At 47.0% G+C, this 25,329-nt stretch overlaps 73 non-coding genes across 73 annotated transcripts; all 73 read right to left on the bottom strand.

The window, feature by feature from the left end:
• Window positions 1-107: 107 nt before the first annotated feature.
• Window positions 108-226, bottom strand: LOC145149053 (5S ribosomal RNA). Its single transcript, XR_013729915.1, has one exon. It is a non-coding gene; the product is annotated as a 5S ribosomal RNA (ribosomal RNA).
• Window positions 227-453: 227 nt separating this feature from the next.
• On the bottom strand, window positions 454-572 carry LOC145147879 (5S ribosomal RNA). The gene has a single exon (XR_013728774.1). It is a non-coding gene; the product is annotated as a 5S ribosomal RNA (ribosomal RNA).
• Window positions 573-792: 220 nt separating this feature from the next.
• LOC145148398 (5S ribosomal RNA) lies at window positions 793-911 on the bottom strand. The gene has a single exon (XR_013729285.1). It is a non-coding gene; the product is annotated as a 5S ribosomal RNA (ribosomal RNA).
• A 230-nt stretch (window positions 912-1,141) lies between these two features.
• Window positions 1,142-1,260, bottom strand: LOC145147263 (5S ribosomal RNA). The gene has a single exon (XR_013728170.1). It is a non-coding gene; the product is annotated as a 5S ribosomal RNA (ribosomal RNA).
• Window positions 1,261-1,490: 230 nt separating this feature from the next.
• LOC145147518 (5S ribosomal RNA) lies at window positions 1,491-1,609 on the bottom strand. Its single transcript, XR_013728418.1, has one exon. It is a non-coding gene; the product is annotated as a 5S ribosomal RNA (ribosomal RNA).
• A 229-nt stretch (window positions 1,610-1,838) lies between these two features.
• On the bottom strand, window positions 1,839-1,957 carry LOC145136365 (5S ribosomal RNA). The gene has a single exon (XR_013720418.1). It is a non-coding gene; the product is annotated as a 5S ribosomal RNA (ribosomal RNA).
• A 228-nt stretch (window positions 1,958-2,185) lies between these two features.
• On the bottom strand, window positions 2,186-2,304 carry LOC145148787 (5S ribosomal RNA). Its single transcript, XR_013729655.1, has one exon. It is a non-coding gene; the product is annotated as a 5S ribosomal RNA (ribosomal RNA).
• Window positions 2,305-2,530: 226 nt separating this feature from the next.
• Window positions 2,531-2,648, bottom strand: LOC145150382 (5S ribosomal RNA). The gene has a single exon (XR_013731205.1). It is a non-coding gene; the product is annotated as a 5S ribosomal RNA (ribosomal RNA).
• Window positions 2,649-2,874: 226 nt separating this feature from the next.
• Window positions 2,875-2,993, bottom strand: LOC145148132 (5S ribosomal RNA). Its single transcript, XR_013729030.1, has one exon. It is a non-coding gene; the product is annotated as a 5S ribosomal RNA (ribosomal RNA).
• A 229-nt stretch (window positions 2,994-3,222) lies between these two features.
• Window positions 3,223-3,341, bottom strand: LOC145150110 (5S ribosomal RNA). The gene has a single exon (XR_013730937.1). It is a non-coding gene; the product is annotated as a 5S ribosomal RNA (ribosomal RNA).
• Window positions 3,342-3,569: 228 nt separating this feature from the next.
• LOC145146670 (5S ribosomal RNA) lies at window positions 3,570-3,688 on the bottom strand. The gene has a single exon (XR_013727604.1). It is a non-coding gene; the product is annotated as a 5S ribosomal RNA (ribosomal RNA).
• A 218-nt stretch (window positions 3,689-3,906) lies between these two features.
• On the bottom strand, window positions 3,907-4,025 carry LOC145155171 (5S ribosomal RNA). Its single transcript, XR_013735625.1, has one exon. It is a non-coding gene; the product is annotated as a 5S ribosomal RNA (ribosomal RNA).
• A 228-nt stretch (window positions 4,026-4,253) lies between these two features.
• On the bottom strand, window positions 4,254-4,371 carry LOC145151203 (5S ribosomal RNA). Its single transcript, XR_013731971.1, has one exon. It is a non-coding gene; the product is annotated as a 5S ribosomal RNA (ribosomal RNA).
• Window positions 4,372-4,599: 228 nt separating this feature from the next.
• On the bottom strand, window positions 4,600-4,718 carry LOC145150361 (5S ribosomal RNA). Its single transcript, XR_013731180.1, has one exon. It is a non-coding gene; the product is annotated as a 5S ribosomal RNA (ribosomal RNA).
• A 230-nt stretch (window positions 4,719-4,948) lies between these two features.
• Window positions 4,949-5,067, bottom strand: LOC145145140 (5S ribosomal RNA). The gene has a single exon (XR_013726128.1). It is a non-coding gene; the product is annotated as a 5S ribosomal RNA (ribosomal RNA).
• Window positions 5,068-5,295: 228 nt separating this feature from the next.
• LOC145153300 (5S ribosomal RNA) lies at window positions 5,296-5,414 on the bottom strand. The gene has a single exon (XR_013733817.1). It is a non-coding gene; the product is annotated as a 5S ribosomal RNA (ribosomal RNA).
• A 229-nt stretch (window positions 5,415-5,643) lies between these two features.
• Window positions 5,644-5,761, bottom strand: LOC145150316 (5S ribosomal RNA). The gene has a single exon (XR_013731136.1). It is a non-coding gene; the product is annotated as a 5S ribosomal RNA (ribosomal RNA).
• Window positions 5,762-5,990: 229 nt separating this feature from the next.
• LOC145149454 (5S ribosomal RNA) lies at window positions 5,991-6,109 on the bottom strand. The gene has a single exon (XR_013730315.1). It is a non-coding gene; the product is annotated as a 5S ribosomal RNA (ribosomal RNA).
• A 228-nt stretch (window positions 6,110-6,337) lies between these two features.
• Window positions 6,338-6,455, bottom strand: LOC145150381 (5S ribosomal RNA). The gene has a single exon (XR_013731204.1). It is a non-coding gene; the product is annotated as a 5S ribosomal RNA (ribosomal RNA).
• A 228-nt stretch (window positions 6,456-6,683) lies between these two features.
• Window positions 6,684-6,802, bottom strand: LOC145148131 (5S ribosomal RNA). The gene has a single exon (XR_013729029.1). It is a non-coding gene; the product is annotated as a 5S ribosomal RNA (ribosomal RNA).
• Window positions 6,803-7,031: 229 nt separating this feature from the next.
• LOC145150109 (5S ribosomal RNA) lies at window positions 7,032-7,150 on the bottom strand. Its single transcript, XR_013730936.1, has one exon. It is a non-coding gene; the product is annotated as a 5S ribosomal RNA (ribosomal RNA).
• A 228-nt stretch (window positions 7,151-7,378) lies between these two features.
• On the bottom strand, window positions 7,379-7,497 carry LOC145146668 (5S ribosomal RNA). The gene has a single exon (XR_013727602.1). It is a non-coding gene; the product is annotated as a 5S ribosomal RNA (ribosomal RNA).
• A 218-nt stretch (window positions 7,498-7,715) lies between these two features.
• Window positions 7,716-7,834, bottom strand: LOC145155170 (5S ribosomal RNA). Its single transcript, XR_013735624.1, has one exon. It is a non-coding gene; the product is annotated as a 5S ribosomal RNA (ribosomal RNA).
• Window positions 7,835-8,063: 229 nt separating this feature from the next.
• Window positions 8,064-8,182, bottom strand: LOC145149453 (5S ribosomal RNA). The gene has a single exon (XR_013730314.1). It is a non-coding gene; the product is annotated as a 5S ribosomal RNA (ribosomal RNA).
• Window positions 8,183-8,412: 230 nt separating this feature from the next.
• Window positions 8,413-8,531, bottom strand: LOC145153299 (5S ribosomal RNA). The gene has a single exon (XR_013733816.1). It is a non-coding gene; the product is annotated as a 5S ribosomal RNA (ribosomal RNA).
• Window positions 8,532-8,760: 229 nt separating this feature from the next.
• LOC145150315 (5S ribosomal RNA) lies at window positions 8,761-8,878 on the bottom strand. Its single transcript, XR_013731135.1, has one exon. It is a non-coding gene; the product is annotated as a 5S ribosomal RNA (ribosomal RNA).
• A 229-nt stretch (window positions 8,879-9,107) lies between these two features.
• Window positions 9,108-9,226, bottom strand: LOC145149451 (5S ribosomal RNA). Its single transcript, XR_013730311.1, has one exon. It is a non-coding gene; the product is annotated as a 5S ribosomal RNA (ribosomal RNA).
• A 228-nt stretch (window positions 9,227-9,454) lies between these two features.
• LOC145150199 (5S ribosomal RNA) lies at window positions 9,455-9,572 on the bottom strand. The gene has a single exon (XR_013731023.1). It is a non-coding gene; the product is annotated as a 5S ribosomal RNA (ribosomal RNA).
• Window positions 9,573-9,802: 230 nt separating this feature from the next.
• On the bottom strand, window positions 9,803-9,921 carry LOC145145139 (5S ribosomal RNA). Its single transcript, XR_013726127.1, has one exon. It is a non-coding gene; the product is annotated as a 5S ribosomal RNA (ribosomal RNA).
• A 228-nt stretch (window positions 9,922-10,149) lies between these two features.
• LOC145153298 (5S ribosomal RNA) lies at window positions 10,150-10,268 on the bottom strand. Its single transcript, XR_013733815.1, has one exon. It is a non-coding gene; the product is annotated as a 5S ribosomal RNA (ribosomal RNA).
• Window positions 10,269-10,497: 229 nt separating this feature from the next.
• Window positions 10,498-10,615, bottom strand: LOC145150314 (5S ribosomal RNA). Its single transcript, XR_013731134.1, has one exon. It is a non-coding gene; the product is annotated as a 5S ribosomal RNA (ribosomal RNA).
• A 229-nt stretch (window positions 10,616-10,844) lies between these two features.
• LOC145149450 (5S ribosomal RNA) lies at window positions 10,845-10,963 on the bottom strand. Its single transcript, XR_013730310.1, has one exon. It is a non-coding gene; the product is annotated as a 5S ribosomal RNA (ribosomal RNA).
• A 228-nt stretch (window positions 10,964-11,191) lies between these two features.
• LOC145146667 (5S ribosomal RNA) lies at window positions 11,192-11,310 on the bottom strand. The gene has a single exon (XR_013727601.1). It is a non-coding gene; the product is annotated as a 5S ribosomal RNA (ribosomal RNA).
• Window positions 11,311-11,528: 218 nt separating this feature from the next.
• LOC145155169 (5S ribosomal RNA) lies at window positions 11,529-11,647 on the bottom strand. The gene has a single exon (XR_013735623.1). It is a non-coding gene; the product is annotated as a 5S ribosomal RNA (ribosomal RNA).
• A 228-nt stretch (window positions 11,648-11,875) lies between these two features.
• LOC145151068 (5S ribosomal RNA) lies at window positions 11,876-11,993 on the bottom strand. The gene has a single exon (XR_013731864.1). It is a non-coding gene; the product is annotated as a 5S ribosomal RNA (ribosomal RNA).
• A 229-nt stretch (window positions 11,994-12,222) lies between these two features.
• LOC145148130 (5S ribosomal RNA) lies at window positions 12,223-12,341 on the bottom strand. The gene has a single exon (XR_013729028.1). It is a non-coding gene; the product is annotated as a 5S ribosomal RNA (ribosomal RNA).
• Window positions 12,342-12,570: 229 nt separating this feature from the next.
• LOC145150107 (5S ribosomal RNA) lies at window positions 12,571-12,689 on the bottom strand. The gene has a single exon (XR_013730934.1). It is a non-coding gene; the product is annotated as a 5S ribosomal RNA (ribosomal RNA).
• A 228-nt stretch (window positions 12,690-12,917) lies between these two features.
• On the bottom strand, window positions 12,918-13,036 carry LOC145150441 (5S ribosomal RNA). The gene has a single exon (XR_013731267.1). It is a non-coding gene; the product is annotated as a 5S ribosomal RNA (ribosomal RNA).
• A 218-nt stretch (window positions 13,037-13,254) lies between these two features.
• On the bottom strand, window positions 13,255-13,373 carry LOC145155168 (5S ribosomal RNA). Its single transcript, XR_013735622.1, has one exon. It is a non-coding gene; the product is annotated as a 5S ribosomal RNA (ribosomal RNA).
• A 228-nt stretch (window positions 13,374-13,601) lies between these two features.
• LOC145150380 (5S ribosomal RNA) lies at window positions 13,602-13,719 on the bottom strand. The gene has a single exon (XR_013731202.1). It is a non-coding gene; the product is annotated as a 5S ribosomal RNA (ribosomal RNA).
• Window positions 13,720-13,946: 227 nt separating this feature from the next.
• Window positions 13,947-14,065, bottom strand: LOC145148129 (5S ribosomal RNA). The gene has a single exon (XR_013729027.1). It is a non-coding gene; the product is annotated as a 5S ribosomal RNA (ribosomal RNA).
• Window positions 14,066-14,294: 229 nt separating this feature from the next.
• LOC145150106 (5S ribosomal RNA) lies at window positions 14,295-14,413 on the bottom strand. Its single transcript, XR_013730933.1, has one exon. It is a non-coding gene; the product is annotated as a 5S ribosomal RNA (ribosomal RNA).
• Window positions 14,414-14,640: 227 nt separating this feature from the next.
• On the bottom strand, window positions 14,641-14,759 carry LOC145148128 (5S ribosomal RNA). Its single transcript, XR_013729026.1, has one exon. It is a non-coding gene; the product is annotated as a 5S ribosomal RNA (ribosomal RNA).
• A 229-nt stretch (window positions 14,760-14,988) lies between these two features.
• LOC145150104 (5S ribosomal RNA) lies at window positions 14,989-15,107 on the bottom strand. Its single transcript, XR_013730932.1, has one exon. It is a non-coding gene; the product is annotated as a 5S ribosomal RNA (ribosomal RNA).
• A 228-nt stretch (window positions 15,108-15,335) lies between these two features.
• Window positions 15,336-15,454, bottom strand: LOC145145788 (5S ribosomal RNA). The gene has a single exon (XR_013726745.1). It is a non-coding gene; the product is annotated as a 5S ribosomal RNA (ribosomal RNA).
• A 229-nt stretch (window positions 15,455-15,683) lies between these two features.
• Window positions 15,684-15,802, bottom strand: LOC145150103 (5S ribosomal RNA). The gene has a single exon (XR_013730931.1). It is a non-coding gene; the product is annotated as a 5S ribosomal RNA (ribosomal RNA).
• Window positions 15,803-16,030: 228 nt separating this feature from the next.
• LOC145146666 (5S ribosomal RNA) lies at window positions 16,031-16,149 on the bottom strand. The gene has a single exon (XR_013727600.1). It is a non-coding gene; the product is annotated as a 5S ribosomal RNA (ribosomal RNA).
• Window positions 16,150-16,367: 218 nt separating this feature from the next.
• On the bottom strand, window positions 16,368-16,486 carry LOC145155167 (5S ribosomal RNA). Its single transcript, XR_013735621.1, has one exon. It is a non-coding gene; the product is annotated as a 5S ribosomal RNA (ribosomal RNA).
• A 227-nt stretch (window positions 16,487-16,713) lies between these two features.
• Window positions 16,714-16,831, bottom strand: LOC145150379 (5S ribosomal RNA). Its single transcript, XR_013731201.1, has one exon. It is a non-coding gene; the product is annotated as a 5S ribosomal RNA (ribosomal RNA).
• A 228-nt stretch (window positions 16,832-17,059) lies between these two features.
• LOC145150360 (5S ribosomal RNA) lies at window positions 17,060-17,178 on the bottom strand. The gene has a single exon (XR_013731178.1). It is a non-coding gene; the product is annotated as a 5S ribosomal RNA (ribosomal RNA).
• Window positions 17,179-17,408: 230 nt separating this feature from the next.
• On the bottom strand, window positions 17,409-17,527 carry LOC145145137 (5S ribosomal RNA). The gene has a single exon (XR_013726125.1). It is a non-coding gene; the product is annotated as a 5S ribosomal RNA (ribosomal RNA).
• A 229-nt stretch (window positions 17,528-17,756) lies between these two features.
• LOC145147382 (5S ribosomal RNA) lies at window positions 17,757-17,875 on the bottom strand. The gene has a single exon (XR_013728288.1). It is a non-coding gene; the product is annotated as a 5S ribosomal RNA (ribosomal RNA).
• A 229-nt stretch (window positions 17,876-18,104) lies between these two features.
• Window positions 18,105-18,222, bottom strand: LOC145150313 (5S ribosomal RNA). The gene has a single exon (XR_013731133.1). It is a non-coding gene; the product is annotated as a 5S ribosomal RNA (ribosomal RNA).
• A 229-nt stretch (window positions 18,223-18,451) lies between these two features.
• On the bottom strand, window positions 18,452-18,570 carry LOC145150684 (5S ribosomal RNA). Its single transcript, XR_013731492.1, has one exon. It is a non-coding gene; the product is annotated as a 5S ribosomal RNA (ribosomal RNA).
• Window positions 18,571-18,798: 228 nt separating this feature from the next.
• On the bottom strand, window positions 18,799-18,917 carry LOC145146665 (5S ribosomal RNA). Its single transcript, XR_013727599.1, has one exon. It is a non-coding gene; the product is annotated as a 5S ribosomal RNA (ribosomal RNA).
• Window positions 18,918-19,135: 218 nt separating this feature from the next.
• On the bottom strand, window positions 19,136-19,254 carry LOC145155166 (5S ribosomal RNA). Its single transcript, XR_013735620.1, has one exon. It is a non-coding gene; the product is annotated as a 5S ribosomal RNA (ribosomal RNA).
• Window positions 19,255-19,481: 227 nt separating this feature from the next.
• On the bottom strand, window positions 19,482-19,599 carry LOC145151067 (5S ribosomal RNA). The gene has a single exon (XR_013731863.1). It is a non-coding gene; the product is annotated as a 5S ribosomal RNA (ribosomal RNA).
• Window positions 19,600-19,827: 228 nt separating this feature from the next.
• LOC145148127 (5S ribosomal RNA) lies at window positions 19,828-19,946 on the bottom strand. The gene has a single exon (XR_013729025.1). It is a non-coding gene; the product is annotated as a 5S ribosomal RNA (ribosomal RNA).
• A 230-nt stretch (window positions 19,947-20,176) lies between these two features.
• LOC145150102 (5S ribosomal RNA) lies at window positions 20,177-20,295 on the bottom strand. The gene has a single exon (XR_013730930.1). It is a non-coding gene; the product is annotated as a 5S ribosomal RNA (ribosomal RNA).
• Window positions 20,296-20,523: 228 nt separating this feature from the next.
• Window positions 20,524-20,642, bottom strand: LOC145148282 (5S ribosomal RNA). The gene has a single exon (XR_013729173.1). It is a non-coding gene; the product is annotated as a 5S ribosomal RNA (ribosomal RNA).
• Window positions 20,643-20,860: 218 nt separating this feature from the next.
• LOC145155165 (5S ribosomal RNA) lies at window positions 20,861-20,979 on the bottom strand. The gene has a single exon (XR_013735619.1). It is a non-coding gene; the product is annotated as a 5S ribosomal RNA (ribosomal RNA).
• Window positions 20,980-21,206: 227 nt separating this feature from the next.
• On the bottom strand, window positions 21,207-21,324 carry LOC145150377 (5S ribosomal RNA). Its single transcript, XR_013731199.1, has one exon. It is a non-coding gene; the product is annotated as a 5S ribosomal RNA (ribosomal RNA).
• Window positions 21,325-21,552: 228 nt separating this feature from the next.
• Window positions 21,553-21,671, bottom strand: LOC145148126 (5S ribosomal RNA). The gene has a single exon (XR_013729024.1). It is a non-coding gene; the product is annotated as a 5S ribosomal RNA (ribosomal RNA).
• Window positions 21,672-21,900: 229 nt separating this feature from the next.
• LOC145150101 (5S ribosomal RNA) lies at window positions 21,901-22,019 on the bottom strand. The gene has a single exon (XR_013730929.1). It is a non-coding gene; the product is annotated as a 5S ribosomal RNA (ribosomal RNA).
• A 228-nt stretch (window positions 22,020-22,247) lies between these two features.
• LOC145146664 (5S ribosomal RNA) lies at window positions 22,248-22,366 on the bottom strand. The gene has a single exon (XR_013727598.1). It is a non-coding gene; the product is annotated as a 5S ribosomal RNA (ribosomal RNA).
• Window positions 22,367-22,584: 218 nt separating this feature from the next.
• LOC145155164 (5S ribosomal RNA) lies at window positions 22,585-22,703 on the bottom strand. The gene has a single exon (XR_013735618.1). It is a non-coding gene; the product is annotated as a 5S ribosomal RNA (ribosomal RNA).
• A 227-nt stretch (window positions 22,704-22,930) lies between these two features.
• On the bottom strand, window positions 22,931-23,048 carry LOC145150547 (5S ribosomal RNA). The gene has a single exon (XR_013731364.1). It is a non-coding gene; the product is annotated as a 5S ribosomal RNA (ribosomal RNA).
• A 228-nt stretch (window positions 23,049-23,276) lies between these two features.
• Window positions 23,277-23,395, bottom strand: LOC145148125 (5S ribosomal RNA). The gene has a single exon (XR_013729023.1). It is a non-coding gene; the product is annotated as a 5S ribosomal RNA (ribosomal RNA).
• A 229-nt stretch (window positions 23,396-23,624) lies between these two features.
• LOC145148397 (5S ribosomal RNA) lies at window positions 23,625-23,743 on the bottom strand. Its single transcript, XR_013729284.1, has one exon. It is a non-coding gene; the product is annotated as a 5S ribosomal RNA (ribosomal RNA).
• A 228-nt stretch (window positions 23,744-23,971) lies between these two features.
• On the bottom strand, window positions 23,972-24,090 carry LOC145147959 (5S ribosomal RNA). Its single transcript, XR_013728858.1, has one exon. It is a non-coding gene; the product is annotated as a 5S ribosomal RNA (ribosomal RNA).
• A 219-nt stretch (window positions 24,091-24,309) lies between these two features.
• On the bottom strand, window positions 24,310-24,428 carry LOC145145136 (5S ribosomal RNA). The gene has a single exon (XR_013726124.1). It is a non-coding gene; the product is annotated as a 5S ribosomal RNA (ribosomal RNA).
• Window positions 24,429-24,657: 229 nt separating this feature from the next.
• LOC145153297 (5S ribosomal RNA) lies at window positions 24,658-24,776 on the bottom strand. The gene has a single exon (XR_013733814.1). It is a non-coding gene; the product is annotated as a 5S ribosomal RNA (ribosomal RNA).
• A 229-nt stretch (window positions 24,777-25,005) lies between these two features.
• LOC145150312 (5S ribosomal RNA) lies at window positions 25,006-25,123 on the bottom strand. The gene has a single exon (XR_013731132.1). It is a non-coding gene; the product is annotated as a 5S ribosomal RNA (ribosomal RNA).
• Between the last annotated feature and the right edge of the window lie 206 nt (window positions 25,124-25,329).

Here is a 25,329-nt window from a genome sequence, read left to right as displayed (position 1 = left end):
AAAACCATGAACCATGAAACGGAGGCCACCCGAGCATAGAAATAGCAAGATAGAAAAAAAAACCGCACGTAAAATCTAAAAAAAACGCAAACGGGCAACGAAAAAGGGCGGTGCAACACGAGGACTTCCCAGGGGGTCACCCATCCTAGTACTACTCTCGCCCAAACACGCTTCACAGCGGAGTTCTGATGGGATCCGGTGCATTAGTGCTGGTATGATCGCACCCGAAATACTATCCATGCTTATTGCTTTTGTGTCTTAAAAGACGCAGAACCTCCTTTGTTTTCGTACGCGAGGCGTGGGACCCACGTGACCGATCAGCTCCGTTCGAAAAATACGAAAACCATGAACCATGAAGCGGAGGCCACGCGAGCATAGAAATAGCAAGAAAGAAAAAAAACAAAAAAAACCACACGTAAAATCTAAAAAAACGCAAACGGGCAACGAAAAAGGGGGGTGCAACACGACAACTTCCCAGGGGGTCACCCATCCTAGTACTACTCTCGCCCAAGCACGCTTCACAGCGGAGTTCTGATGGGATCCGGTGCATTAGTGCTGGTATGATCGCACCCGAAATACTATCCATGTTTATTGCTTTTATGTCTTAAAAGACGCAGAACCTCCTTTGTTTTCGTACGCGAGGCGTGGGACCCACGTGACCGATCGGCTCCGTTCCAAAAATACGAAAAGCATCAACCATGAAGCGGAGGCCACCCGAGCATAGAAATAGCAAGAAAGAAAAAAAAAAACCGCACGTAAAATCTAAAAAAACGCAAACGGGCAACGAAAAAGGAGGTGCAACACGAGGATTTACCAGGGGGTCACCCATCCTAGTACTACTCTCGCCCAAGCACGCTTAACTGCGGAGTTCTGATGGGATCCGGTGAATTAGTGCTGGTATGATCGCACCCGAAATACTATCCATGCTTATTGCTTTTATGTCTTAAAAGACGCAGAACCTCCTTTGTTTTCGTACGCGAGGCGTGGGACCCACGTGACCGATCGGCTCCGTTCCAAAAATACGAAAACCATGAACCATGAAACGGAGGCCACCCGAGCATAGAAATAGCAAGAAAGAAAAAAAAACAAAAAAAAAACCGCACGTAAAATCTAAAAAAAAGGAAACGGGCAACGAAAAAGGGCGGTGCAACACGAGGACTTCCCAGGGGGTCACCCATCCTAGTACTACTCTCGCCCAAGCACGCTTAACTGCGGAGTTCTTATGGGATCCGGTGCATTAGTGCTGGTATGATCGCATCCGAAATACGATCCATGCGTATTGCTTTTATGTCTTAAAAGACGCATAACCTCCTTTGTTTTCGTACGCGAGGCGTGGGACCCACGTGACCGATTGGCTCCGTTCCAAAAATACGAAAACCATGAACCATGAAGCGGAGGCCACCCGAGCATAGAAATAGCAAGAAAGAAAAAAAAACAAAAAAAACCGCACGTAAAATCTAAAAAAAACGCAAACGGGCAATGAAAAAGGGGGGGTGTAACACGAGGACTTCCCAAGGGGTCACCTATCCTAGTACTACTCACGCCCAAGCACGCTTAACTGCGGAGTTCTGATGGGATCCGGTGCATTAGTGCTGGTATGATCGCACCCGAAATACTATCCATGCTTATTGCTTTTATGTCTTAAAAGACGCAGAACCTCCTTTGTTTTCGTACGCGAGGCGTGGACCCACTTGACCGATCGGCTCCGTTCCAAAAATACGAAAACCATGAACCATGAAGCGGAGGCCACCCGAGCATAGAAATAGCAAGAAAGAAAAAAAAAACAAAAAAAACCGCACGTAAAATCTAAAAAAACGCAAACAGGCAACGAAAAAGAGGGGGTGCAACACGAGGACTTCCCAGGGGGTCACCCATCCTAGTACTACTCTCGCCCAAGCACGCTTAACTGCGGAGTTCTGATGGGATCCAGTGCATTAGTGCTGGTATGACCGCACCCGAAATACTATCCATTCTTATTACTTTTATGTCTTAAAAGACGCAGAACCTCCTTTGTTTTCGTACGCGAGGCGTGGGACCCACGTGACCGACCGGCTCCGTTCCAAAAATACGAAAACTATCACCCATGAAGCGGAGGCCACCCGAGCATAGAAATAGCAAGAAAGAAAAAAACAAAAAAAACCGCATGTAAAATCTAAAAAAACGCAAACGAGAAACGAAAATAGGGTGGGTTCAACACGAGGACTTCCCAGGGGGTCACCCATCCTAGTACTACTCTCGCCCAAGCACGCTTAACTGCGGAGTTCTGACGGGATCCGGTGCATTAGTGCTGGTATGATCGCACCTGAAATAGTATCCATGCTTATTGCTTTTATGTCTTAAAAGACGCAGAACTTCCTTTGTTTTCGTACGCGAGGCGTGGGACCCACGTGACCGATCAGCTCCGTTCCAAAAATACGAAAACCATCAACCATGAAGCGGAGGCCACGCGGGCATAGAAATAGCAAGAAAGAAAAAAAACAAAAAAAACACACGTAAAATCTAAAAAAACGCAAACGGGCAACGAAAAAGGGGGGTGCAACACGACAACTTCCCAGGGGGTCACCATCCTAGTACTACTCTCGCCCAAGCACGCTTCACAGCGGAGTTCTGATGGGATCCGGTGCATTAGTGCTGGTATGATCGCACCCGAAATACTATCCATGCTTATTGCTTTTATGTCTTAAAAGACGCAGAACCTCCTTTGTTTTCGTACGCGAGGCGTTACCCACGTGACCGATCGGCTCCGTTCCAAAAATACGAAAAGCATCAACGATGAAGCGGAGGCCACCCGAGCATAGAAATAGCAAGAAAGAAAAAAAAACAAAAAAAAACCGCACGTAAAATCTAAAAAAACGCAAACGGGCAACGAAAAAGGAGGTGCAACACGAGGACTTACCAGGGGGTCACCCATCCTAGTACTACTCTCGCCCAAGCACGCTTAACTGCGGAGTTCTGATGGGATCCGGTGAATTAGTGCTGGTATGATCGCACCCGAAATACTATCTATGCTTATTGCTTTTATGTCTTAAAAGACGCAGAACCTCCTTTGTTTTCGTACGCGAGGCGTGGGACCCACGTGACCGATCGACTCCGTTCCAAAAATACGAAAAACATCAACCATGAAGCGGAGGCCACCCGAGCATAGAAATAGCAAGAAAGAAAAAAAAACAAAAAAAAAACCGCACGTAAAATCTAAAAAAACGCAAACGGGCAACGAAAAAGGAGGTGCAACACGAGGATTTACCAGGGGGTCACCCATCCTAGTACTACTCTCGCCCAAGCACGCTTAACTGCGGAGTTCTGATCGGATCCGGTGAATTAGTGCTGGTATGATCGCACCCGAAATACTATCCATGCTTATTGCTTTTATGTCTTAAAAGACGCAGAACCTCCTTTGTTTTCGTACGCGAGGCGTGGGACCCACGTGACCGATCGGCTCCGTTCCAAAAATACGAAAACCATGAACCATGAAACGGAGGCCACCCGAGCATAGAAATAGCAAGAAAGAAAAAAAAACAAAAAAAAACCGCACGTAAAATCTAAAAAACGCAATCGGGCAACGAAAAAGGGGTGTGCAACACGAGGATTTCCCAGGGGGTCACCCATCATAGTACTACTCTCGCCCAAGCACGCTTAACTTCGGAGTTCTTATGGGATCCGATGCATTAGTGCTGGTATGATCGCACCCGAAATACTATCCATGCTTATTGCTTTTATGTCTAAAAAGACGCAGAACCTCCTTTGTTTTCGTACGCGAGGCGTGGGACCCACGTGACCGATCGGCTCCGTTCCAAAAATACGAAAACCATGAACCATGAAACGGAGGCCACCCGAGCATAGAAATAGCAAGAAAGAAAAAAAAACCGCACGTAAAATCTAAAAAAACGCAAACGGGCAACGAAAAAGGGGGTGCAACACGAGGACTTCCCAGGGGGTCACCCATCCTAGTACTACTCTCGCCCAAGCACGCTTAACTGCGGAGTTCTGATGGGATCCGGTGCATTAGTGCTGGTATGATCGCACCTGAAATAGTATCCATGCTTATTGCTTTTATGTCTTAAAAGACGCAGAACTTCCTTTGTTTTCGTACGCGAGGCGTGGGACCCACGTGACCGATCAGCTCCGTTCCAAAAATACGAAAACCATCAACCATGAAGCGGAGGCCACGCGGGCATAGAAATAGCAAGAAAGAAAAAAAAAACAAAAAAAACACACGTAAAATCTAAAAAAACGCAAACGGGCAACGAAAAAGGGGGGTGCAACACGACAACTTCCCAGGGGGTCACCATCCTAGTACTACTCTCGCCCAAGCACGCTTCACAGCGGTGTTCTGATGGGATCCGGTGCATTAGTGCTGGTATGATCGCTCCCGAAATACTATCCATGCTTATTGCTTTTATGTCTTAAAAGACGCAGAACCTCCTTTGTTTTCGTACGCGAGGGTTGGGACCCACGTGACCGATCGGCTCCGTTCCAAAAATACGAAAAGCATCAACGATGAAGCGGAGGCCACCCGAGCATAGAAATAGCAAGAAAGAAAAAAAAACAAAAAAAAACCGCACGTAAAATCTAAAAAAACGCAAACGGGCAACGAAAAAAGAGGTGCAACACGAGGACTTACCAGGGGGTCACCCATCCTAGTACTACTCTCGCCCAAGCACGCTTAACTGCGGAGTTCTGATGGGATACGGTGAATTAGTGCTGGTATGATCGCACCCGAAATACTATCCATGCTTATTGCTTTTATGTCTTAAAAGACGCAGAACCTCCTTTGTTTTCGTACGCGAGGCGTGGGACCCACATGACCGATCGGCTCCGTTCCAAAAATACGAAAACCATGAACCATGAAACGGAGGCCAGCCGAGCATAGAAATAACAAGAAAGAAAAAAAAAACAAAAAAAAACCGCTCGCAAAATCTAAAAAAACGCAAACGGGCAACGAAAAAGGGGGGTGCAACACGAGGATTTCCCAGGGGGTCACCCATCCTAGTACTACTCTCGCCCAAGCACGCTTAACTACGGAGTTCTTATGGGATCCGATGCATTAGTGCTGGTATGATCGCACCCGAAATACTTTCCATGCTTATTGCTTTTATATCTTAAAAGACGCAGAACCTCCTTTGTTTTCGTACGCGATGCGTGGGACCCACGTGACCGATCGGCTCCGTTCCAAAAATACGAAAACCATGAACCATGAAGCGGAGGCCACCCGAGCATAGAAATAGCAAGAAAGAAAAAAAACAAAAAAAACCGCACGTAAAAACTAAAAAAACGCAAACGGGCAACGAAAAAGGGGGGGTGCAACACGAGGACTTCCCAGGGGGTCACCCATCCTGGTACTACTCTCGCCCAAGCACGCTTAACTGCGGAGTTCTGATGGGATCCGGTGCATTAGTGCTGGTATGATCGCACCCGAAATACTATCCATGCTTATTGCTTTTATGTCTTAAAAGACGCAGAACCTCCTTTGTTTTCGTACGCGAGGCGTGGACCCACTTGACCGATCGGCTCCGTTCCAAAAATACGAAAACCATGAACCATGAAGCGGAGGCCACCCGAGCATAGAAATAGCAAGAAAGAAAAAAAAAACAAAAAAAACCGCACGTAAAATCTAAAAAAACGCAAACGGGCAACGAAAAAGAGGGGGTGCAACACGAGGACTTCCCAGGGGGTCACCATCCTAGTACTAGTCTCGCCCAAGCACGCTTCACAGCGGAGTTCTGATGGGATCCAGTGCATTAGTGCTGGTATGATCGCACCCGAAATACTATCCATGCTTATTGCTTTTATGTCTTAAAAGACGCAGAACCTCCTTTGTTTTTGTACGCGAGGCGTGGGACCCACGTGACCGACCGGCTCCGTTCCAAAAATACAAAAACTATCACCCATGAAGCGGAGGCCACCCGAGCATAGAAATGGCAAGAAAGAAAAAAACAAAAAAAAACCGCATGTAAAATCTAAAAAAACGCAAACGAGAAACGAAAATAGGGTGGGTTCAACACGAGGACTTCCCAGGGGGTCACCCATCCTAGTACTACTCTCGCCCAAGCACGCTTAACTGTAGAGTTCTGATGGGATCCGGTGCATTAGTGCTGGTATGATCGCACCCGAAATACTATCCATGCTTATTGCTTTTATGTCTTAAAAGACGCAGAACCTCCTTTGTTTTCGTACGCGAGGCGTGGGACCCACGTGACCGATCAGCTCCGTTCCAAAAATACGAAAACCATCAACCATGAAGCGGAGGCCACGCGAGCATAGAAATAGCAAGAAAGAAAAAAAAACAAAAAAAACCACACGTAAAATCTAAAAAAACGCACACGGGCAACGAAAAAGGGGGGTGCAACACGACAACTTCCCAGGGGGTCACCATCCTAGTACTACTCTCGCCCAAGCACGCTTCACAGCGGAGTTCTGATGGGATCCGGTGCATTAGTGCTGGTATGATCGCACCCGAAATACTATCCATGCTTATTGCTTTTATGTCTTAAAAGACGCAGAACCTCCTTTGTTTTCGTACGCGAGGCGTGGGACCCACGTGACCGATCGGCTCCGTTCCAAAAATACGAAAAGGATCAACGATGAAGCGGAGGCCACCCGAGCATAGAAATAGCAAGAAAGAAAAAAAAAACAAAAAAAAACCGCACGTAAAATCTAAAAAACGCAAACGGGCAACGAAAAAGGAGGTGCAACACGAGGACTTACCAGGGGGTCACCCATCCTAGTACTACTCTCGCCCAAGCACGCTTAACTGCGGAGTTCTGATGGGATCCGGTGAATTAGTGCTGGTATGATCGCACCCGAAATACTATCCATGCTTATTGCTTTTATGTCTTAAAAGACGCAGAACCTCCTTTGTTTTCGTACGCGAGGCGTGGGACCCACGTGACCGATCGGCTCCGTTCCAAAAATACGAAAAACATCAACCATGAAGCGGAGGCCACCCGAGCATAGAAATAGCAAGAAAGAAAAAAAAACAAAAAAAAAACCGCACGTAAAATCTAAAAAAACGCAAACGGGCAACGAAAAAGGAGGTGCAACACGAGGATTTACCAGGGGGTCACCCATCCTAGTACTACTCTCGCCCAAGCACGCTTAACTGCGGAGTTCTGATCGGATCCGGTGAATTAGTGCTGGTATGATCGCACCCGAAATACTATCCATGCTTATTGCTTTTATGTCTTAAAAGACGCAGAACCTCCTTTGTTTTCGTACGCGAGGCGTGGGACCCACGTGACCGATCGGCTCCGTTCCAAAAATACGAAAACCATGAACCATGAAACGGAGGCCACCCGAGCATAGAAATAGCAAGAAAGAAAAAAAAACAAAAAAAAACCGCACGTAAAATCTAAAAAACGCAATCGGGCAACGAAAAAGGGGTGTGCAACACGAGGATTTCCCAGGGGGTCACCCATCATAGTACTACTCTCGCCCAAGCACGCTTAACTTCGGAGTTCTTATGGGATCCGATGCATTAGTGCTGGTATGATCGCACCCGAAATACTATCCATGCTTATTGCTTTTATGTCTAAAAAGACGCAGAACCTCCTTTGTTTTCGTACGCGAGGCGTGGGACCCACGTGACCGATCGGCTCCGTTCCAAAAATACGAAAACCATGAACCATGAAACGGAGGCCACCCGAGCATAGAAATAGCAAGAAAGAAAAAAAAACCGCACGTAAAATCTAAAAAAACGCAAACGGGCAACGAAAAAGGGGGTGCAACACGAGGACTTCCCAGGGGGTCACCCATCCTAGTACTACTCTCGCCCAAGCACGCTTAACTGCGGAGTTCTGATGGGATCCGGTGCATTAGTGCTGGTATGATCGCACCTGAAATAGTATCCATGCTTATTGCTTTTATGTCTTAAAAGACGCAGAACTTCCTTTGTTTTCGTACGCGAGGCGTGGGACCCACGTGACCGATCAGCTCCGTTCCAAAAATACGAAAACTATCACCCATGAAGCGGAGGCCACCCGAGCATAGAAATGGCAAGAAAGAAAAAAACAAAAAAAAACCGCATGTAAAATCTAAAAAAACGCAAACGAGAAACGAAAATAGGGTGGGTTCAACACGAGGACTTCCCAGGGGGTCACCCATCCTAGTACTACTCTCGCCCAAGCACGCTTAACTGTAGAGTTCTGATGGGATCCGGTGCATTAGTGCTGGTATGATCGCACCCGAAATACTATCCATGCTTATTGCTTTTATGTCTTAAAAGACGCAGAAACTCCTTTGTTTTCGTACGCGAGGCGTGGGACCCACGTGACCGATCGGCTCCGTTCCAAAAATACGAAAACCATGAACCATGAAACGGAGGCCACCCGAGCATAGAAATAGCAAGAAAGAAAAAAAAACAAAAAAAAACCGCACGTAAAAACTAAAAAAACGCAAACGGGCAACGAAAAAGGGGGGGTGCAACACGAGGACTTCCCAGGGGGTCACCCATCCTGGTACTACTCTCGCCCAAGCACGCTTAACTGCGGAGTTCTGATGGGATCCGGTGCATTAGTGCTGGTATGATCGCACCCGAAATACTATCCATGCTTATTGCTTTTATGTCTTAAAAGACGCAGAACCTCCTTTGTTTTCGTACGCGAGGCGTGGACCCACTTGACCGATCGGCTCCGTTCCAAAAATACGAAAACCATGAACCATGAAGCGGAGGCCACCCGAGCATAGAAATAGCAAGAAAGAAAAAAAAAACAAAAAAAACCGCACGTAAAATCTAAAAAAACGCAAACGGGCAACGAAAAAGAGGGGGTGCAACACGAGGACTTCCCAGGGGGTCACCATCCTAGTACTAGTCTCGCCCAAGCACGCTTCACAGCGGAGTTCTGATGGGATCCAGTGCATTAGTGCTGGTATGATCGCACCCGAAATACTATCCATGCTTATTGCTTTTATGTCTTAAAAGACGCAGAACCTCCTTTGTTTTCGTACGCGAGGCGTGGGACCCACGTGACCGACCGGCTCCGTTCCAAAAATACGAAAACTATCACCCATGAAGCGGAGGCCACCCGAGCATAGAAATGGCAAGAAAGAAAAAAACAAAAAAAAACCGCATGTAAAATCTAAAAAAACGCAAACGAGAAACGAAAATAGGGTGGGTTCAACACGAGGACTTCCCAGGGGGTCACCCATCCTAGTACTACTCTCGCCCAAGCACGCTTAACTGTAGAGTTCTGATGGGATCCGGTGCATTAGTGCTGGTATGATCGCACCCGAAATACTATCCATGCTTATTGCTTTTATGTCTTAAAAGACGCAGAACCTCCTTTGTTTTCGTACGCGAGGCGTGGGACCCACGTGACCGATCGGCTCCGTTCCAAAAATACGAAAACCATGAACCATGAAACGGAGGCCACCCGAGCATAGAAATAGCAAGAAAGAAAAAAAAACAAAAAAAAACCGCACGTAAAATCTAAAAAACGCAATCGGGCAACGAAAAAGGGGTGTGCAACACGAGGATTTCCCAGGGGGTCACCATCCTAGTACTACTCTCGCCCAAGCACGCTTCACAGCGGAGTTCTGATGGGATCCGGTGCATTAGTGCTGGTATGATCGCACCCGAAATACTATCCATGCTTATTGCTTTTATGTCTTAAAAGACGCAGAACCTCCTTTGTTTTCGTACGCGAGGCGTGGGACCCACGTGACCGATCGGCTCCGTTCCAAAAATACGAAAAGGATCAACGATGAAGCGGAGGCCACCCGAGCATAGAAATAGCAAGAAAGAAAAAAAAAACAAAAAAAACCGCACGTAAAATCTAAAAAAACGCAAACGGGCAACGAAAAAGAGGGGGTGCAACACGAGGATTTCCCAGGGGGTCACCCATCCTAGTACTACTCTCGCCCAAGCACGCTTAACTACGGAGTTCTTATGGGATCCGATGCATTAGTGCTGGTATGATCGCACCCGAAATACTTTCCATGCTTATTGCTTTTATATCTTAAAAGACGCAGAACCTCCTTTGTTTTCGTACGCGATGCGTGGGACCCACGTGACCGATCGGCTCCGTTCCAAAAATACGAAAACCATGAACCATGAAGCGGAGGCCACCCGAGCATAGAAATAGCAAGAAAGAAAAAAAACAAAAAAAACCGCACGTAAAAACTAAAAAAACGCAAACGGGCAACGAAAAAGGGGGGGTGCAACACGAGGACTTCCCAGGGGGTCACCCATCCTGGTACTACTCTCGCCCAAGCACGCTTAACTGCGGAGTTCTGATGGGATCCGGTGCATTAGTGCTGGTATGATCGCACCCGAAATACTATCCATGCTTATTGCTTTTATGTCTTAAAAGACGCAGAACCTCCTTTGTTTTCGTACGCGAGGCGTGGACCCACTTGACCGATCGGCTCCGTTCCAAAAATACGAAAACCATGAACCATGAAGCGGAGGCCACCCGAGCATAGAAATAGCAAGAAAGAAAAAAAAAACAAAAAAAACCGCACGTAAAATCTAAAAAAACGCAAACGGGCAACGAAAAAGAGGGGGTGCAACACGAGGACTTCCCAGGGGGTCACCATCCTAGTACTAGTCTCGCCCAAGCACGCTTCACAGCGGAGTTCTGATGGGATCCAGTGCATTAGTGCTGGTATGATCGCACCCGAAATACTATCCATGCTTATTGCTTTTATGTCTTAAAAGACGCAGAACCTCCTTTGTTTTCGTACGCGAGGCATGGGACCCACGTGACCGACCGGCTCCGTTCCAAAAATACGAAAACTATCACCCATGAAGCGGAGGCCACCCGAGCATAGAAATGGCAAGAAAGAAAAAAACAAAAAAAAACCGCATGTAAAATCTAAAAAAACGCAAACGAGAAACGAAAATAGGGTGGGTTCAACACGAGGACTTCCCAGGGGGTCACCCATCCTAGTACTACTCTCGCCCAAGCACGCTTAACTGTAGAGTTCTGATGGGATCCGGTGCATTAGTGCTGGTATGATCGCACCCGAAATACTATCCATGCTTATTGCTTTTATGTCTTAAAAGACGCAGAACCTCCTTTGTTTTCGTACGCGAGGCGTGGGACCCACGTGACCGATCGGCTCCGTTCCAAAAATACGAAAACCATGAACCATGAAACGGAGGCCACCCGAGCATAGAAATAGCAAGAAAGAAAAAAAAACAAAAAAAAACCGCACGTAAAATCTAAAAAACGCAATCGGGCAACGAAAAAGGGGTGTGCAACACGAGGATTTCCCAGGGGGTCACCCATCATAGTACTACTCTCGCCCAAGCACGCTTAACTTCGGAGTTCTTATGGGATCCGATGCATTAGTGCTGGTATGATCGCACCCGAAATACTATCCATGCTTATTGCTTTTATGTCTAAAAAGACGCAGAACCTCCTTTGTTTTCGTACGCGAGGCGTGGGACCCACGTGACCGATCGGCTCCGTTCCAAAAATACGAAAACCATGAACCATGAAACGGAGGCCACCCGAGCATAGAAATAGCAAGAAAGAAAAAAAAACCGCACGTAAAATCTAAAAAAACGCAAACGGGCAACGAAAAAGGGGGTGCAACACGAGGACTTCCCAGGGGGTCACCCATCCTAGTACTACTCTCGCCCAAGCACGCTTAACTGCGGAGTTCTGATGGGATCCGGTGCATTAGTGCTGGTATGATCGCACCTGAAATAGTATCCATGCTTATTGCTTTTATGTCTTAAAAGACGCAGAACTTCCTTTGTTTTCGTACGCGAGGCGTGGGACCCACGTGACCGATCAGCTCCGTTCCAAAAATACGAAAACCATCAACCATGAAGCGGAGGCCACGCGGGCATAGAAATAGCAAGAAAGAAAAAAAAAACAAAAAAAACACACGTAAAATCTAAAAAAACGCAAACGGGCAACGAAAAAGGGGGGTGCAACACGACAACTTCCCAGGGGGTCACCATCCTAGTACTACTCTCGCCCAAGCACGCTTCACAGCGGTGTTCTGATGGGATCCGGTGCATTAGTGCTGGTATGATCGCACCCGAAATACTATCCATGCTTATTGCTTTTATGTCTTAAAAGACGCAGAACCTCCTTTGTTTTCGTACGCGAGGCGTGGGACCCACGTGACCGATCGGCTCCGTTCCAAAAATACGAAAAGGATCAACGATGAAGCGGAGGCCACCCGAGCATAGAAATAGCAAGAAAGAAAAAAAAAAACAAAAAAAAACCGCACGTAAAATCTAAAAAACGCAAACGGGCAACGAAAAAGGAGGTGCAACACGAGGACTTACCAGGGGGTCACCCATCCTAGTACTACTCTCGCCCAAGCACGCTTAACTGCGGAGTTCTGATGGGATCCGGTGAATTAGTGCTGGTATGATCGCACCCGAAATACTATCCATGCTTATTGCTTTTATGTCTTAAAAGACGCAGAACCTCCTTTGTTTTCGTACGCGAGGCGTGGGACCCACGTGACCGATCGGCTCCGTTCCAAAAATACGAAAAACATCAACCATGAAGCGGAGGCCACCCGAGCATAGAAATAGCAAGAAAGAAAAAAAAACAAAAAAAAAACCGCACGTAAAATCTAAAAAAACGCAAACGGGCAACGAAAAAGGAGGTGCAACACGAGGATTTACCAGGGGGTCACCCATCCTAGTACTACTCTCGCCCAAGCACGCTTAACTGCGGAGTTCTGATCGGATCCGGTGAATTAGTGCTGGTATGATCGCACCCGAAATACTATCCATGCTTATTGCTTTTATGTCTTAAAAGACGCAGAACCTCCTTTGTTTTCGTACGCGAGGCGTGGGACCCACGTGACCGATCGGCTCCGTTCCAAAAATACGAAAACCATGAACCATGAAACGGAGGCCACCCGAGCATAGAAATAGCAAGAAAGAAAAAAAAACAAAAAAAAACCGCACGTAAAATCTAAAAAACGCAATCGGGCAACGAAAAAGGGGTGTGCAACACGAGGATTTCCCAGGGGGTCACCCATCATAGTACTGCTCTCGCCCAAGCACGCTTAACTCCGGAGTTCTTATGGGATCCGATTCATTAGTGCTGGTATGATCGCACCCGAAATACTATCCATGCTTATTGCTTTTATGTCTAAAAAGACGCAGAACCTCCTTTGTTTTCGTACGCGAGGCGTGGGACCCACGTGACCGATCGGCTCCGTTCCAAAAATACGAAAACCATGAACCATGAAACGGAGGCCACCCGAGCATAGAAATAGCAAGAAAGAAAAAAAAACCGCACGTAAAATCTAAAAAAACGCAAACGGGCAACGAAAAAGGGGGTGCAACACGAGGACTTCCCAGGGGGTCACCCATCCTAGTACTACTCTCGCCCAAGCACGCTTAACTGCGGAGTTCTGATGGGATCCGGTGCATTAGTGCTGGTATGATCGCACCTGAAATAGTATCCATGCTTATTGCTTTTATGTCTTAAAAGACGCAGAACTTCCTTTGTTTTCGTACGCGAGGCGTGGGACCCACGTGACCGATCAGCTCCGTTCCAAAAATACGAAAACCATCAACCATGAAGCGGAGGCCACGCGAGCATAGAAATAGCAAGAAAGAAAAAAAAACAAAAAAAACCACACGTAAAATCTAAAAAAACGCACACGGGCAACGAAAAAGGGGGGTGCAACACGACAACTTCCCAGGGGGTCACCATCCTAGTACTACTCTCGCCCAAGCACGCTTCACAGCGGAGTTCTGATGGGATCCGGTGCATTAGTGCTGGTATGATCGCACCCGAAATACTATCCATGCTTATTGCTTTTATGTCTTAAAAGACGCAGAACCTCCTTTGTTTTCGTACGCGAGGCGTGGGACCCACGTGACCGATCGGCTCCGTTCCAAAAATACGAAAAGGATCAACGATGAAGCGGAGGCCACCCGAGCATAGAAATAGCAAGAAAGAAAAAAAAACAAAAAAAAACCGCACGTAAAATCTAAAAAACGCAAACGGGCAACGAAAAAGGAGGTGCAACACGAGGACTTACCAGGGGGTCACCCATCCTAGTACTACTCTCGCCCAAGCACGCTTAACTGCGGAGTTCTGATGGGATCCGGTGAATTAGTGCTGGTATGATCGCACCCGAAATACTATCCATGCTTATTGCTTTTATGTCTTAAAAGACGCAGAACCTCCTTTGTTTTCGTACGCGAGGCGTGGGACCCACGTGACCGATCGGCTCCGTTCCAAAAATACGAAAAACATCAACCATGAAGCGGAGGCCACCCGAGCATAGAAATAGCAAGAAAGAAAAAAAAACAAAAAAAAAACCGCACGTAAAATCTAAAAAAACGCAAACGGGCAACGAAAAAGGAGGTGCAACACGAGGATTTACCAGGGGGTCACCCATCCTAGTACTACTCTCGCCCAAGCACGCTTAACTGCGGAGTTCTGATCGGATCCGGTGAATTAGTGCTGGTATGATCGCACCCGAAATACTATCCATGCTTATTGCTTTTATGTCTTAAAAGACGCAGAACCTCCTTTGTTTTCGTACGCGAGGCGTGGGACCCACGTGACCGATCGGCTCCGTTCCAAAAATACGAAAACCATGAACCATGAAACGGAGGCCACCCGAGCATAGAAATAGCAAGAAAGAAAAAAAAACAAAAAAAAACCGCACGTAAAATCTAAAAAACGCAAACGGGCAACGAAAAAGGAGGTGCAACACGAGGACTTACCAGGGGGTCACCCATCCTAGTACTACTCTCGCCCAAGCACGCTTAACTGCGGAGTTCTGATGGGATCCGGTGAATTAGTGCTGGTATGATCGCACCCGAAATACTATCCATGCTTATTGCTTTTATGTCTTAAAAGACGCAGAACCTCCTTTGTTTTCGTACGCGAGGCGTGGGACCCACGTGACCGATCGGCTCCGTTCCAAAAATACGAAAAACATCAACCATGAAGCGGAGGCCACCCGAGCATAGAAATAGCAAGAAAGAAAAAAAAACAAAAAAAAAACCGCACGTAAAATCTAAAAAAACGCAAACGGGCAACGAAAAAGGAGGTGCAACACGAGGATTTACCAGGGGGTCACCCATCCTAGTACTACTCTCGCCCAAGCACGCTTAACTGCGGAGTTCTGATCGGATCCGGTGAATTAGTGCTGGTATGATCGCACCCGAAATACTATCCATGCTTATTGCTTTTATGTCTTAAAAGACGCAGAACCTCCTTTGTTTTCGTACGCGAGGCGTGGGACCCACGTGACCGATCGGCTCCGTTCCAAAAATACGAAAACCATGAACCATGAAACGGAGGCCACCCGAGCATAGAAATAGCAAGAAAGAAAAAAAAACAAAAAAAAACCGCACGTAAAATCTAAAAAACGCAATCGGGCAACGAAAAAGGGGTGTGCAACACGAGGATTTCCCAGGGGGTCACCCATCCTAGTACTACTCTCGCCCAAGCACGCTTAACTGCGGAGTTCTAATGGGATCCGGTGAATTAGTGCTGGTATGATCGCACCCGAAATACTATCCATGCTTATTGCTTTTATGTCTTAAAAGACGCAGAACCTCCTTTGTTTTCGTACGCGAGGCGTGGGACCCACGTGACCGATCGGCTCCGTTCCAAAAATACGAAAAACATCAACCATGAAGCGGAGGCCACCCGAGCATAGAAATAGCAAGAAAGAAAAAAAAACAAAAAAAAAACCGCACGTAAAATCTAAAAAAACGCAAACGGGCAACGAAAAAGGAGGTGCAACACGAGGATTTACCAGGGGGTCACCCATCCTAGTACTACTCTCGCCCAAGCACGCTTAACTGCGGAGTTCTGATCGGATCCGGTGAATTAGTGCTGGTATGATCGCACCCGAAATACTATCCATGCTTATTGCTTTTATGTCTTAAAAGACGCAGAACCTCCTTTGTTTTCGTACGCGAGGCGTGGGACCCACGTGACCGATCGGCTCCGTTCCAAAAATACGAAAACCATGAACCATGAAACGGAGGCCACCCGAGCATAGAAATAGCAAGAAAGAAAAAAAAACAAAAAAAAACCGCACGTAAAATCTAAAAAACGCAATCGGGCAACGAAAAAGGGGTGTGCAACACGAGGATTTCCCAGGGGGTCACCCATCATAGTACTACTCTCGCCCAAGCACGCTTAACTTCGGAGTTCTTATGGGATCCGATGCATTAGTGCTGGTATGATCGCACCCGAAATACTATCCATGCTTATTGCTTTTATGTCTAAAAAGACGCAGAACCTCCTTTGTTTTCGTACGCGAGGCGTGGGACCCACGTGACCGATCGGCTCCGTTCCAAAAATACGAAAACCATGAACCATGAAACGGAGGCCACCCGAGCATAGAAATAGCAAGAAAGAAAAAAAAACCGCACGTAAAATCTAAAAAAACGCAAACGGGCAACGAAAAAGGGGGTGCAACACGAGGACTTCCCAGGGGGTCACCCATCCTAGTACTACTCTCGCCCAAGCACGCTTAACTGCGGAGTTCTGATGGGATCCGGTGCATTAGTGCTGGTATGATCGCACCTGAAATAGTATCCATGCTTATTGCTTTTATGTCTTAAAAGACGCAGAACTTCCTTTGTTTTCGTACGCGAGGCGTGGGACCCACGTGACCGATCAGCTCCGTTCCAAAAATACGAAAACCATCAACCATGAAGCGGAGGCCACGCGGGCATAGAAATAGCAAGAAAGAAAAAAAAACAAAAAAAACACACGTAAAATCTAAAAAAACGCAAACGGGCAACGAAAAAGGGGGGTGCAACACGACAACTTCCCAGGGGGTCACCATCCTAGTACTACTCTCGCCCAAGCACGCTTCACAGCGGAGTTCTGATGGGATCCGGTGCATTAGTGCTGGTATGATCGCACCCGAAATACTATCCATGCTTATTGCTTTTATGTCTTAAAAGACGCAGAACCTCCTTTGTTTTCGTACGCGAGGCGTGGGACCCACGTGACCGATCGGCTCCGTTCCAAAAATACGAAAAGCATCAACGATGAAGCGGAGGCCACCCGAGCATAGAAATAGCAAGAAAGAAAAAAAAACAAAAAAAAACCGCACGTAAAATCTAAAAAAACGCAAACGGGCAACGAAAAAAGAGGTGCAACACGAGGACTTACCAGGGGGTCACCCATCCTAGTACTACTCTCGCCCAAGCACGCTTAACTGCGGAGTTCTGATGGGATACGGTGAATTAGTGCTGGTATGATCGCACCCGAAATACTATCCATGCTTATTGCTTTTATGTCTTAAAAGACGCAGAACCTCCTTTGTTTTCGTACGCGAGGCGTGGGACCCACATGACCGATCGGCTCCGTTCCAAAAATACGAAAACCATGAACCATGAAACGGAGGCCAGCCGAGCATAGAAATAACAAGAAAGAAAAAAAAAACAAAAAAAAACCGCTCGCAAAATCTAAAAAAACGCAAACGGGCAACGAAAAAGGGGGGTGCAACACGAGGATTTCCCAGGGGGTCACCCATCCTAGTACTACTCTCGCCCAAGCACGCTTAACTACGGAGTTCTTATGGGATCCGATGCATTAGTGCTGGTATGATCGCACCCGAAATACTTTCCATGCTTATTGCTTTTATATCTTAAAAGACGCAGAACCTCCTTTGTTTTCGTACGCGATGCGTGGGACCCACGTGACCGATCGGCTCCGTTCCAAAAATACGAAAACCATGAACCATGAAGCGGAGGCCACCCGAGCATAGAAATAGCAAGAAAGAAAAAAAAACAAAAAAAACCGCACGTAAAAACTAAAAAAACGCAAACGGGCAACGAAAAAGGGGGGGTGCAACACGAGGACTTCCCAGGGGGTCACCCATCCTGATACTACTCTCGCCCAAGCACGCTTAAATGCGGAGTTCTGATGGGATCCGGTGCATTAGTGCTGGTATGATCGCACCCGAAATACTATCCATGCTTATTGCTTTTATGTCTTAAAAGACGCAGAACCTCCTTTGTTTTCGTACGCGAGGCGTGGACCCACTTGACCGATCGGCTCCGTTCCAAAAATACGAAAACCATGAACCATGAAGCGGAGGCCACCCGAGCATAGAAATAGCAAGAAAGAAAAAAAAAACAAAAAAAACCGCACGTAAAATCTAAAAAAACGCAAACGGGCAACGAAAAAGAGGGGGTGCAACACGAGGACTTCCCAGGGGGTCACCATCCTAGTACTAGTCTCGCCCAAGCACGCTTCACAGCGGAGTTCTGATGGGATCCAGTGCATTAGTGCTGGTATGATCGCACCCGAAATACTATCCATGCTTATTGCTTTTATGTCTTAAAAGACGCAGAACCTCCTTTGTTTTCGTACGCGAGGCGTGGGACCCACGTGACCGACCGGCTCCGTTCCAAAAATACGAAAACTATCACCCATGAAGCGGAGGCCACCCGAGCATAGAAATGGCAAGAAAGAAAAAAACAAAAAAAAACCGCATGTAAAATCTAAAAAAACGCAAACGAGAAACGAAAATAGGGTGGGTTCAACACGAGGACTTCCCAGGGGGTCACCCATCCTGGTACTACTCTCGCCCAAGCACGCTTAACTGTAGAGTTCTGATGGGATCCGGTGCATTAGTGCTGGTATGATGGCACCCGAAATACTATCCATGCTTATTGCTTTTATGTCTTAAAAGACGCAGAACCTCCTTTGTTTTCGTACGCGAGGCGTGGGACCCACGTGACCGATCGGCTCCGTTCCAAAAATACGAAAACCATGAACCATGAAACGGAGGCCACCCGAGCATAGAAATAGCAAGAAAGAAAAAAAAACAAAAAAAAACCGCACGTAAAATCTAAAAAACGCAATCGGGCAACGAAAAAGGGGTGTGCAACACGAGGATTTCCCAGGGGGTCACCCATCATAGTACTACTCTCGCCCAAGCACGCTTAACTTCGGAGTTCTTATGGGATCCGATGCATTAGTGCTGGTATGATCGCACCCGAAATACTATCCATGCTTATTGCTTTTATGTCTAAAAAGACGCAGAACCTCCTTTGTTTTCGTACGCGAGGCGTGGGACCCACGTGACCGATCGGCTCCGTTCCAAAAATACGAAAACCATGAACCATGAAACGGAGGCCACCCGAGCATAGAAATAGCAAGAAAAAAAAAAAAACCGCACGTAAAATCTAAAAAAACGCAAACGGGCAACGAAAAAGGGGGTGCAACACGAGGACTTCCCAGGGGGTCACCCATCCTAGTACTACTCTCGCCCAAGCACGCTTAACTGCGGAGTTCTGATGGGATCCGGTGCATTAGTGCTGGTATGATCGCACCTGAAATAGTATCCATGCTTATTGCTTTTATGTCTTAAAAGACGCAGAACTTCCTTTGTTTTCGTACGCGAGGCGTGGGACCCACGTGACCGATCAGCTCCGTTCCAAAAATACGAAAACCATCAACCATGAAGCGGAGGCCACGCGGGCATAGAAATAGCAAGAAAGAAAAAAAAACAAAAAAAACACACGTAAAATCTAAAAAAACGCAAACGGGCAACGAAAAAGGGGGGTGCAACACGACAACTTCCCAGGGGGTCACCATCCTAGTACTACTCTCGCCCAAGCACGCTTCACAGCGGTGTTCTGATGGGATCCGGTGCATTAGTGCTGGTATGATCGCACCCGAAATACTATCCATGCTTATTGCTTTTATGTCTTAAAAGACGCAGAACCTCCTTTGTTTTCGTACGCGAGGCGTGGGACCCACGTGACCGATCGGCTCCGTTCCAAAAATACGAAAAGGATCAACGATGAAGCGGAGGCCACCCGAGCATAGAAATAGCAAGAAAGAAAAAAAAAACAAAAAAAAACCGCACGTAAAATCTAAAAAACGCAAACGGGCAACGAAAAAGGAGGTGCAACACGAGGACTTACCAGGGGGTCACCCATCCTAGTACTACTCTCGCCCAAGCACGCTTAACTGCGGAGTTCTGATGGGATCCGGTGAATTAGTGCTGGTATGATCGCACCCGAAATACTATCCATGCTTATTGCTTTTATGTCTTAAAAGACGCAGAACCTCCTTTGTTTTCGTACGCGAGGCGTGGGACCCACGTGACCGATCGGCTCCGTTCCAAAAATACGAAAAACATCAACCATGAAGCGGAGGCCACCCGAGCATAGAAATAGCAAGAAAGAAAAAAAAACAAAAAAAAAAACCGCACGTAAAATCTAAAAAAACGCAAACGGGCAACGAAAAAGGAGGTGCAACACGAGGATTTACCAGGGGGTCACCCATCCTAGTACTACTCTCGCCCAAGCACGCTTAACTGCGGAGTTCTGATCGGATCCGGTGAATTAGTGCTGGTATGATCGCACCCGAAATACTATCCATGCTTATTGCTTTTATGTCTTAAAAGACGCAGAACCTCCTTTGTTTTCGTACGCGAGGCGTGGGACCCACGTGACCGATCGGCTCCGTTCCAAAAATACGAAAACCATGAACCATGAAACGGAGGCCACCCGAGCATAGAAATAGCAAGAAAGAAAAAAAAACAAAAAAAAACCGCACGTAAAATCTAAAAAACGCAATCGGGCAACGAAAAAGGGGTGTGCAACACGAGGATTTCCTAGGGGGTCACCCATCATAGTACTACTCTCGCCCAAGCACGCTTAACTTCGGAGTTCTTATGGGATCCGATGCATTAGTGCTGGTATGATCGCACCCGAAATACTATCCATGCTTATTGCTTTTATGTCTAAAAAGACGCAGAACCTCCTTTGTTTTCGTACGCGAGGCGTGGGACCCACGTGACCGATCGGCTCCGTTCCAAAAATACGAAAACCATGAACCATGAAACGGAGGCCACCCGAGCATAGAAATAGCAAGAAAGAAAAAAAAACCGCACGTAAAATCTAAAAAAACGCAAACGGGCAACGAAAAAGGGGGTGCAACACGAGGACTTCCCAGGGGGTCACCCATCCTAGTACTACTCTCGCCCAAGCACGCTTAACTGCGGAGTTCTGATGGGATCCGGTGCATTAGTGCTGGTATGATCGCACCTGAAATAGTATCCATGCTTATTGCTTTTATGTCTTAAAAGACACAGAACTTCCTTTGTTTTCGTACGCGAGGCGTGGGACCCACGTGACCGATCAGCTCCGTTCCAAAAATACGAAAACCATCAACCATGAAGCGGAGGCCACGCGAGCATAGAAATAGCAAGAAAGAAAAAAAACAAAAAAAACCACACGTAAAATCTAAAAAAACGCACACGGGCAACGAAAAAGGGGGGTGCAACACGACAACTTCCCAGGGGGTCACCATCCTAGTACTACTCTCGCCCAAGCACGCTTCACAGCGGAGTTCTGATGGGATCCGGTGCATTAGTGCTGGTATGATCGCACCCGAAATACTATCCATGCTTATTGCTTTTATGTCTTAAAAGACGCAGAACCTCCTTTGTTTTCGTACGCGAGGCGTGGGACCCACGTGACCGATCGGCTCCGTTCCAAAAATACGAAAAGGATCAACGATGAAGCGGAGGCCACCCGAGCATAGAAATAGCAAGAAAGAAAAAAAAAACAAAAAAAAACCGCACGTAAAATCTAAAAAACGCAAACGGGCAACGAAAAAGGAGGTGCAACACGAGGACTTACCAGGGGGTCACCCATCCTAGTACTACTCTCGCCCAAGCACGCTTAACTGCGGAGTTCTGATGGGATCCGGTGAATTAGTGCTGGTATGATCGCACCCGAAATACTATCCATGCTTATTGCTTTTATGTCTTAAAAGACGCAGAACCTCCTTTGTTTTCGTACGCGAGGCGTGGGACCCACGTGACCGATCGGCTCCGTTCCAAAAATACGAAAAACATCAACCATGAAGCGGAGGCCACCCGAGCATAGAAATAGCAAGAAAGAAAAAAAAACAAAAAAAAAACCGCACGTAAAATCTAAAAAAACGCAAACGGGCAACGAAAAAGGAGGTGCAACACGAGGATTTACCAGGGGGTCACCCATCCTAGTACTACTCTCGCCCAAGCACGCTTAACTGCGGAGTTCTGATCGGATCCGGTGAATTAGTGCTGGTATGATCGCACCCGAAATACTATCCATGCTTATTGCTTTTATGTCTTAAAAGACGCAGAACCTCCTTTGTTTTCGTACGCGAGGCGTGGGACCCACGTGACCGATCGGCTCCGTTCCAAAAATACGAAAACCATGAACCATGAAACGGAGGCCACCCGAGCATAGAAATAGCAAGAAAGAAAAAAAAACAAAAAAAAACCGCACGTAAAATCTAAAAAACGCAATCGGGCAACGAAAAAGGGGTGTGCAACACGAGGATTTCCCAGGGGGTCACCCATCATAGTACTACTCTCGCCCAAGCACGCTTAACTTCGGAGTTCTTATGGGATCCGATGCATTAGTGCTGGTATGATCGCACCCGAAATACTATCCATGCTTATTGCTTTTATGTCTAAAAAGACGCAGAACCTCCTTTGTTTTCGTACGCGAGGCGTGGGACCCACGTGACCGATCGGCTCCGTTCCAAAAATACGAAAACCATGAACCATGAAACGGAGGCCACCCGAGCATAGAAATAGCAAGAAAGAAAAAAAAACCGCACGTAAAATCTAAAAAAACGCAAACGGGCAACGAAAAAGGGGGTGCAACACGAGGACTTCCCAGGGGGTCACCCATCCTAGTACTACTCTCGCCCAAGCACGCTTAACTGCGGAGTTCTGATGGGATCCGGTGCATTAGTGCTGGTATGATCGCACCTGAAATAGTATCCATGCTTATTGCTTTTATGTCTTAAAAGACGCAGAACTTCCTTTGTTTTCGTACGCGAGGCGTGGGACCCACGTGACCGATCAGCTCCGTTCCAAAAATACGAAAACCATCAACCATGAAGCGGAGGCCACGCGGGCATAGAAATAGCAAGAAAGAAAAAAAAACAAAAAAAACACACGTAAAATCTAAAAAAACGCAAACGGGCAACGAAAAAGGGGGGTGCAACACGACAACTTCCCAGGGGGTCACCATCGTAGTACTACTCTCGCCCAAGCACGCTTCACAGCGGAGTTCTGATGGGATCCGGTGCATTAGTGCTGGTATGATCGCACCCGAAATACTATCCATGCTTATTGCTTTTATGTCTTAAAAGACGCAGAACCTCCTTTGTTTTCGTACGCGAGGCGTGGGACCCACGTGACCGATCGGCTCCGTTCCAAAAATACGAAAAGGATCAACGATGAAGCGGAGGCCACCCGAGCATAGAAATAGCAAGAAAGAAAAAAAAAACAAAAAAAAACCGCACGTAAAATCTAAAAAACGCAAACGGGCAACGAAAAAGGAGGTGCAACACGAGGACTTACCAGGGGGTCACCCATCCTAGTACTACTCTCGCCCAAGCACGCTTAACTGCGGAGTTCTGATGGGATCCGGTGAATTAGTGCTGGTATGATCGCACCCGAAATACTATCCATGCTTATTGCTTTTATGTCTTAAAAGACGCAGAACCTCCTTTGTTTTCGTACGCGAGGCGTGGGACCCACGTGACCGATCGGCTCCGTTCCAAAAATACGAAAAACATCAACCATGAAGCGGAGGCCACCCGAGCATAGAAATAGCAAGAAAGAAAAAAAAACAAAAAAAAAACCGCACGTAAAATCTAAAAAAACGCAAACGGGCAACGAAAAAGGAGGTGCAACACGAGGATTTACCAGGGGGTCACCCATCCTAGTACTACTCTCGCCCAAGCACGCTTAACTGCGGAGTTCTGATGGGATCCGGTGAATTAGTGCTGGTATGATCGCACCCGAAATACTATCAATGCTTATTGCTTTTATGTCTTAAAAGACGCAGAACCTCCTTTGTTTTCGTACGCGAGGCGTGGGACCCACGTGACCGATCGGCTCCGTTCCAAAAATACGAAAACCATGAACCATGAAACGGAGGCCACCCGAGCATAGAAATAGCAAGAAAGAAAAAAAAACAAAAAAAAACCGCACGTAAAATCTAAAAAAACGCAATCGGGCAACGAAAAAGGGTGTGCAACACGAGGATTTCCCAGGGGGTCACCCATCATAGTACTACTCTCGCCCAAGCACGCTTAACTACGGAGTTCTTATGGGATCCGATGCATTAGTGCTGGTATGATCGCACCCGAAATACTATCCATGCTTATTGCTTTTATGTCTTAAAAGACGCAGAACCTCCTTTGTTTTCGTACGCGAGGCGTGGGACCCACGTGACCGATCGGCTCCGTTCCAAAAATACGAAAACCGTGAACCATGAAACGGAGGCCACCCGAGCATAGAAATAGCAAGAAAGAAAAAAAAACCGCACGTAAAATCTAAAAAAACGCAAACGGGCAACGAAAAAGGGGGGTGCAACACGAGGATTTCCCAGGGGGTCACCCATCCTAGTACTACTCTCGCCCAAGCACGCTTAACTACGGAGTTCTTATGGGATCCGATGCATTAGTGCTGGTATGATCGCACCCGAAATACTTTCCATGCTTATTGCTTTTATATCTTAAAAGACGCAGAACCTCCTTTGTTTTCGTACGCGATGCGTGGGACCCACGTGACCGATCGGCTCCGTTCCAAAAATACGAAAACCATGAACCATGAAGCGGAGGCCACCCGAGCATAGAAATAGCAAGAAAGAAAAAAAAACAAAAAAAACCGCACGTAAAAACTAAAAAAACGCAAACGGGCAACGAAAAAGGGGGGGTGCAACACGAGGACTTCCCAGGGGGTCACCCATCCTGGTACTACTCTCGCCCAAGCACGCTTAACTGCGGAGTTCTGATGGGATCCGGTGCATTAGTGCTGGTATGATCGCACCCGAAATACTATCCATGCTTATTGCTTTTATGTCTTAAAAGACGCAGAACCTCCTTTGTTTTCGTACGCGAGGCGTGGACCCACTTGACCGATCGGCTCCGTTCCAAAAATACGAAAACCATGAACCATGAAGCGGAGGCCACCCGAGCATAGAAATAGCAAGAAAGAAAAAAAAAACAAAAAAAACCGCACGTAAAATCTAAAAAAACGCAAACGGGCAACGAAAAAGAGGGGGTGCAACACGAGGACTTCCCAGGGGGTCACCATCCTAGTACTAGTCTCGCCCAAGCACGCTTCACAGCGGAGTTCTGATGGGATCCAGTGCATTAGTGCTGGTATGATCGCACCCGAAATACTATCCATGCTTATTGCTTTTATGTCTTAAAAGACGCAGAACCTCCTTTGTTTTCGTACGCGAGGCGTGGGACCCACGTGACCGACCGGCTCCGTTCCAAAAATACGAAAACTATCACCCATGAAGCGGAGGCCACCCGAGCATAGAAATGGCAAGAAAGAAAAAAACAAAAAAAAACCGCATGTAAAATCTAAAAAAAC

The sequence above is a fragment of the Lactuca virosa genome, chromosome 1 (assembly GCF_052849685.1).
Source record: "Lactuca virosa cultivar CGN04683 chromosome 1, Lactuca_virosa_CGN04683_v6, whole genome shotgun sequence".
NCBI lineage: Eukaryota > Viridiplantae > Streptophyta > Magnoliopsida > Asterales > Asteraceae > Lactuca > Lactuca virosa.
The sequence above is the reverse complement of the archived record's forward strand: the minus strand, read 5'-3'. Positions and strand labels throughout refer to the sequence as shown.